The sequence below is a fragment of the Salmo trutta genome, chromosome 24 (genome assembly GCF_901001165.1).
Source record: "Salmo trutta chromosome 24, fSalTru1.1, whole genome shotgun sequence".
Classification (NCBI taxonomy): Eukaryota; Metazoa; Chordata; class Actinopteri; order Salmoniformes; family Salmonidae; genus Salmo; species Salmo trutta.
In genome coordinates this window covers 31644687-31652597 of record NC_042980.1, presented here as the reverse complement: position 1 = coordinate 31652597, position 7911 = coordinate 31644687, and the positions used below count along the sequence as shown (strand labels likewise).

The 7911-nt window shown below is 43.3% G+C and overlaps 1 long non-coding RNA gene across 1 annotated transcript; it reads right to left on the bottom strand.

Annotated features, from left to right (window-relative positions):
- Nucleotides 1-651: 651 nt before the first annotated feature.
- LOC115161109 (uncharacterized) lies at nt 652-5257 on the bottom strand. Its single transcript, XR_003869174.1, has 2 exons — nt 4551-5257; nt 652-727 (listed from the first exon to the last, which is right to left on the bottom strand). It is a non-coding gene; the product is annotated as an uncharacterized LOC115161109 (long non-coding RNA).
- Nucleotides 5258-7911: the final 2654 nt, after the last annotated feature.

Below are 7911 nucleotides of genomic sequence, written 5' to 3'. Positions count from 1 at the left end.
TATGATCTCCAATTAGAGACAACGAGGACCAGCTGTAATTGGAGATCATCCAACAACCCCAACATAGAAATAGAAACCTAGAAAAACCACATAGAAACAGATAAGAAAACCAATCAAAAACACCCCCTGTCACACCGTGACCTACTCTACTATAGAAAATGACATCTTACAAGGGTCAGGACGTGACACGTCCTTTCAAGTTTCATTTAGAACTGAAAATGAATGTTATTCCATGTATGTAAAAGACATTTTCAACATCTGGAAAATGTGCATTTTCAACTTTCATTCAGAACCGAAAAATGTACATAATTTCAACATCCGGAAAATGAATTTTTTTAAAATATCTTTTTAAAATCAGAACGCTCACTGGGCTGAGTCTTCAGTAACCTATTGAATGAGATGACTCTTCTGTGCCCACTGACTCCTGATATTGGTCTGACAAAAAGAAATCAGAGTTTGAAATATCTTGCCATGAATTCCCAGGATCCCCTCTCCGGATGAACTGAAGGGGCCGAAGACAGATCCTCTCGGCCCTCTCTTTCGCAATTTCCTGCAGTTCATTCTTCAAATGATTGTTTACCTCCTCTGAAAGAATTTCTAGATACAACCTTTCATAATATGGTTGATCAAGATGGCAACGGTTGTTTGTTCTTTTGAAACAGGTGAAGCAGCACTCACACATGTGCCAGAAAACAAGGCCCAAGGTAACCAGAGGCAAGCCAATGACCTGGGAAAGAAAGAAGACAAAAGTTGAAGAACATACGCACATCCAGGTACTTTCCGCAGGTGCTGGAGTTGTAGGCAAACAGAAAGGAAACGCCACACACTGCTGCTCATGCTCCCAAGTGATATTTATTTACAACGTTTCGACCCTTAGGTCTTCATCAGGCATCCAGGTCCTATATATAGGGGGCAGAACTCAGTGACATCACTTCCTGAAACAGGTGGTAAAAGTGTATAACAATTTCACAATATTAACATTCAATGTATCAAAATATGTGATCAATATTTATAGTTATACATACAATATTAAAATTAGGATTAAAAAATACAATTTAGAATTATTGAAACTAAAAACGGTTTCAAGTCAATGCCTGATGAAGGCCAAAGGGTTGAAACATTGTAAATAAATATCACCTGGGAGCATGAGCAGCAGTGAACAGCATTTTCCTTTGTTTTCAAAGGTAGATCACAACTGACAAATTTGACTAGGTTTGCATCCAATTAGCACATATTTCCAAGTGAATATTGCTAGAGGTTAGATGGCTAGTTAACACCGCTGATGGCAGTAGCCATCATATTTAGCCTATTCCACCGTTTGTAGAATGCATATTGGTATTTGAATATAGCGGAGAATAGGGACACGTTAGACACATTTAAATGTAGGTCTAGATGTATGACACATTCGGAATTCCATGATCAGAGTTCGATGATCAGACTACTAAAGCCTACCACACAGTTTATAATATAGGATAAACACATGTGGTTTCGCTGCACCAATCAAAGCAAGACTTGGTCAAAACAATACATCTCAGGGTAACGGGGGCAGCAGGGTTGCAAAATGCAATCATATCAAGCAATTGTACCATTTTATATATATTTTTTTATACAGACTAGCCAAAAGTATAAATTGTTAATGTTCTGGTAAAGAAAAAAAAGCACAAGTTTGCACCCCCTATTTTAATTTGATCCACGTCTAGGCTAACGCGAAAAACTATTTGACTCAGTCGCAACTCAAGAAGAGGAATAACTTTGCAGATGTTTCTGATCAATAAACAATGCCATGCTGGTGGGTGGTAACATTCCAATAAAACCCAGCCCTGAAAAGAGAGACTGAAAACTATTAGCACGTCATATCGTAAGGGAAACAGTCTTGACTTCAAGCCCAAATATGGCATTCTTTACTTAAACAATGACTCAATCGTTTTGCAACATCGTGGGTAAGCTCTGGGCATTGTCTTTCAGTTGAAATAAAAAGGAATTTCTGCTCATGGTACTTTAGGTTTCCATGTAGGCCTACCGAATAAAAATCAGAAGTTCAAACCGTTTCCATCCAACGGTGTTGACACAAAAACTATTGCAATTAATACAAAACTTGCCCAATCAAGTTGTGCATTTTAAGAAGACAACAGTTCGCTGATAAACCATTATTAGGTACACCTGGACTTCATCACTATCCCAATTACTCCCCCTTTATTTAGCCCTCAGTTCTTAAGTGTTATTATTTTCTCTTATGTTTCTGTTCCTTTGCATCAGTTCATTATTAAATTCACATTCTGCACATAATTTCGGACTCACGGCGTATTCGTCACAGGTAGGTTATAGGATGAGGGGTATGGATAATAGCAATATCAATTTTATTTGATAATTGGCAGCCAAGCATTCATGTCACCAGCTTTCAAATAAAACTAGATATTTATTGGAAATGTGCATCAAGCTCATCACCGTCCATCACTTAAAGGTCGACTCAGCGATATGACATAGTGTAGATGCAGAAAGTAAACAGCAACAACTACGCTGTTTTGGTTCCCTGCGGTGGAGGCGGAACCCAAACCGGCAGAGCGCGTGCGCCATAGTGCTACATTTATTTTGTCCCCCCTACACCAAACGCGATCCAACACGCAGCTTAAAATATCAAAACAAACTCTGAACCAATTATATTAATTTGGGGACAGTTCGAAAAGCATTAAACATTTATGCCAATTTAGCTAGTTAGCTTGCACTTGCTAGCTAACTTGTCCTATTTAGCTAGCTTGATGTTGCTAGCTAATTTGTCCTGGGATATAAACATTGAGTTGTTATTTTACCTGAAATGCTACTCCGCCAATTAACCCACATAAAACGGTCAACCAAATCGTTTGTAGTCATCTCTCTTCCTTCCAGGCTTTTTCTTCTAACCAATACCAATGAGGAGATGGCACGTGGGTACCTGCTTCTATAAACCAATGAGGAGATGGGAGAGGCAGGACTTGCAGCGCGATCTGCTTCAGAAATAGAAAGAACTTCTATTTTCACACTGTGAACTGCGGGAAGCGAACCCGTGCACATGTGCGAATACTGCGGTGCTGCTCGTGGCAACGTCATTTCTCCGAGTCTACCTTTAAAGCTGGAATCCTTAATGGTGAAACAGCCACGTCCATTTGCAATATTACAACAACAAAGACGTTACTGCAAACAAGGAATTCATTGTTTCCCCCTCGGACATCATTGCACGTGCCATTGAAGAGCACAATATGTAGCCTAGGTCTATTGCAATTTTTTTTTACCTTGCTGCACAATGCTCCTCAGCTTGGCAATATAAACGGTGGTGAGGGCAACCAGTGGCCCTACCGCAGATTCCAACTTTAACCAATGTGAAGTTTATCAAAACTCATTTAATCTGCCTATAAACTCTTATTAAAGTGACACTCCAGTCTCTAGTTCACCTTATTTAACACCTGCTTTTCCACGTTGTAGTACAATGTAGAATATCATCGAATTACTTTTCTTAGAGATGATTGTTTATTATATCAATATTTGCTCCGCATAAAGGACTTTCCACTGCAATTGTCACATTTTGAATTTTAGAGACAAAAAAAATATTTCCCACCATGTCGAACGAAAAAACAAATAGTTGACATGACATTTGTACAGACATTTCATGTTTTCATCACACCTGTCGTGATATTTGTTTTATAAGGCAAACATGACAATATAAACTGTGGATGAAAACGTGGTAAGTGAAAAAATCTGATCAAATCCCATATATTTTAAAATGACAGTTGGTTATATAGACACATCCATCCCTGGGCAGTCTAAATATTTACATGATCAAATTTTAAACCTAAACACACATGCCTAATTAATGGCAGGGATATTTATTAGAATTAAGTTATCAATGTTCTTAAACCGAACTTCAATTAAACTACTCAGTCTGCCCCCCCCCCCCCCCCCCCCCCCAAGAGTGTGTAAGATTCTGGTTGAATGAAGCAGACGGATAGCCAGCCTACAAGGGTCAAAACCTTTATTTATGAGAGCTCTGAAAATCCTTACAATGTACAAAGCCTTTTATATTAACACACACACACACCCAAATGAACTCGCATCAGTAGAGAACTCCACCCCGCTTTAGGCGACTGTATTTTTCCACAGTACACATACATTCCTTATCAAACCTTGCCACCTGTCTTCTAATCTCCTGCCAACTAAGCCGTTCCCAGGCTGTTGTTTCTCTCCCTAACTTAGGGAGGCTTCTTCTCCTGTTCCTTTCCCAAGGTCGTCTTATCAACTCTGCCCTGCTCATTTTGAAGTGGTAACAGTGTCTTAGTCTTAACCCATCTACTCACACACAGTATTCGATTATAGTTTTTTAACATATTATTATAGCCTTATAATTACCTAATACATTTCAACAGGTTATATGGTTTCTGAGTGAAATCATTTAGTCAAACCTTTAATCATATAATTTCCATTACAATTTGTCAGTAACATTTTTACATTTGCTCAGCATTTAGCCTTTTTTGCATGATAATTAGTTTTTCATTCTGAACATAATATAAACTGTTACTTACAACTGAGTCAGTCTTGTAATCAGTGATGACAAGTCTCTCGTCATAGGTCAGGTTTTCCGTTTCTTTACAGGGAAGTCCCACTTGTTTGGGGTGGTTGTTGGTCTGATAGCACACATACCATTCTCCATCTATGAAAACAGCAGCTATCCAATAGAATACTATAGACAGAAATGTGATTCCAAGTTTGGTAAGTGAAAAGAAGCAATTGCAGCAGTTATAATTCGTGCAGCACCCACTGCATCTCTTGTTGGAAAACGTCTTCTGGTACATTTTATCAACTAGCATGATAGCACAAGTTATTATAGTGGGTGGGCACAGTATGTACAGTAAGCCATGAGGGCCTATATGTAGTCGGCTCTCCCATGCAGGCTTACAGAAGCACGGAAAGTTCAAGTTCAATATGTACTCCAGAATGAAGACAGCCAGGAGAACAAAAACACCTGCAGCTTTGGTCAGCACGGAGAGAAGTCTCTGAGGAACGTCAAAATTGTGGAGATTCGCCATGGTGGCTTACCAAATGTAAAAATGCCACAAGGAAGTTATTAAAATTGCGGATTCTTATTCTATTAAGGCCTGAGGGGCAGTTATGTTAATTTCTTGAATGTCTGAGAAATAATATTGTATTCCAGCATGTGGTCTGAGACGGAATTACTGGAGTTACCGAGATTCAAAAGGAGAAAATGTCCTTGATCTCTTGAAAAAGTCAAAACAGTTAAATGGTGATATCTTGTCCGAGAGCTTTTATTCAGTATACATTAACCCAAGTTCCCTCTGGAAAGCACACACATTGTTTCACTTCACCTTCTAGAGCTGTCATATTACATTATAGGAACTGCATCAGCATCTGAAGCTGGGAAATGTTTTTTTATTTTTTATTTCTGTCATGGATTCATGAAAACAATGGTCTACTCTCATTATTTGAATTTACATGGTGGTATGATACCATCATACCATCAGACAAGTGAAAATATTGACTCAAGGATCAGTGTCCATGTCTTTCTTTGAGTGTTCCTCTCTTTCCATCAGTGACATACTGTATTTGTATTTATTAAGGATCCCCATTAGCTGCTTCCAAGGCAACAGCTACTCTTCCTGGGGTCCAGCAACATTAAGGCAGTTACAGTATATACAATTTCAAATATTACATGATGTTACATTTCATAACACTTTTCACAACACATTGAGTTTTTATCTGATTCTACTGCTTGCATCAGTTAACTGATGTGGAATAGAGTTCCATATAGCCAAGGCTCTATGAGTCTATGTAGTACTGTGCGCCTCCCATAGTCTGTTCTTGACTTGGGGATTGTGAAGAGACCTCTGGTGACATGTCTTGTGGGGTATGCATGGGAGTCCGAGTTGTGTGCTAGTAGTTTAAACAGACACCTCGGTGTATTCAGCATGTCATGTAATGTGCTTATGGATCAACAATTGATGATTATACTGTTGGTGACACATAAAAAAAAAGATGGCACCGAAGACCATGGCTGACGTTTTACATTCTCCCAACCAATTGTGCAATTTTGTTATTTATTTTGCGTTTTGTGTAACTTATTGTGTACACAATGTTGCTGCTACTGTCTCTTATGACCGAAAATAACTTCTGGACATCAGAAAAGCGATTACTCATCGCGGACTGGAAGAAACGTTTTCCTTTAACGAGTCCGACAAGAAGGCTATGCTGCTTTCACTGGAACAGGCCCAGATTCACGACTTTTGTGTGAAGAAAGACGGCGGGAAAGGGGACAAAGATCGGGGATCCTTCTGAGAATCCGGAAGCGAGCGAGTAAACTCCCAATGCCTTCCTGTCACAGGCGTCGAAAGGATTAGACCAAGGCGCAGCGTGTATAGTGCTCATCTTCATTTATTTTAAGAGAACACTTAAACAAAATAACCAAACGACAAACAGTTCCGTAAGGTACACAGACTATACAGAAAACAACCACCCACAAAACCCAAAGGAAAACAGGCTGCCTAAGTATGGCTTCCAATCAGAGACAATGAAAGACACCTGCCTCTGATTGGAAACCATACTCGGCCAAACCTGGAAAACGAAACAGAAAATGAAAACTAGAACACATTCCCCTAGAAACAAACAAACCCCAAAACACACAAAACAACCCCCCTGCCACGCCCTGACCATTCTACTATGGCAAATGACCCTTTTCACTGGTTAGGACATGACAGTACCCCCCCCCCCCCCCCCCCCCCCCCCCCCGAAGGTGCAGACCCCGACTGCACCTCAAACAAAAACCCCACAAAAACAACCCCAAACCTAAAGGGAGGGAAGGGAGGGTGGCCACCATCAACGACGGATCCTGTGCTACACCCAACCCTTCCGCCAATCCTCCAGCTACGGAGGTGGCTGTGGCTCCGGGCGTAGCTCCCGTTCTGCGCTGCCGACCCCCGCCGGAGGCTCTGGGCTGCAGACCGTTACCGAAGGCTCTGGGCTGCCGACCCCCACCGGAGGCTCTGGGCTGCAGACCGTCGCTGAAGACTCTGGGCTGCAGACCGTCGCTGGAAGCCCCGGGCTGAGCGGCGTCGCTGGAGGCCCTGGGCTGAGAGACGTCGCTGGAGGCCCCAGGCTGAGGGACGTCGCTGGAGGCCCCAGGCTGAGGGACGTCGCTGGAGGCTCCGGGCTGAGGGGCGTCGCAGGAGGTTTCGGGCTGAGGTGCGTCGCTGGAGGCTCCGGGCTGAGGGGCATCGCTGGAGGCCCCGGGCTGAGAGGCATTGCTGGAGGCCCTGAGCTGAGGGGTGTCGCTGGAGGCCCCGGGTTGAGAGGCGTCGCTGGAGGCCCCGGGCTGAGGAGCGTCGCTGGAGGCTCCGGACTGAGGAGCGTCGCTGGAGGCTCCGGGCTGAAGAGCGTCGCTGTAGGTTCCGTGCCATGGATCATCACTACTGGTTCCGCGCCATGGATCATCACTGGAGGCTCCGGGCCATGGGTTATCACTGGAGGCTTTGTGCTATGGATCATCCCTACAGGCTCCGGGCCATGGATCATCACTGGAGGCTTCGTGCCGTGGATCAACCCTACAGGCTCCAGGCCATGGATCAACACTGGAGGCTTCATGCCATGGATTATCGCTGGAGGCTTCAGACTGTTGATCATTACTGGAGGCTTCCTACGGGGAGCTGGAACCGGTCTCACCAGACTGGGGAGACGCACAGTTGACTGGGTGCGCAGAGCAGGCACAGGGCACACTGGGCCGTGGAGGTGCACCGGAGGTCTGGAGCTCAGGGCTGGCACACCCCGTCCTGGCTGGATGGTCACTGTAGCCCGGCACGGGCGGAGCGCTGGCACAGGGCGAACTGGGCTGTGCTGGGGAATGAGGGATGCCGTGCATAGAGCAGGCGCAGGATA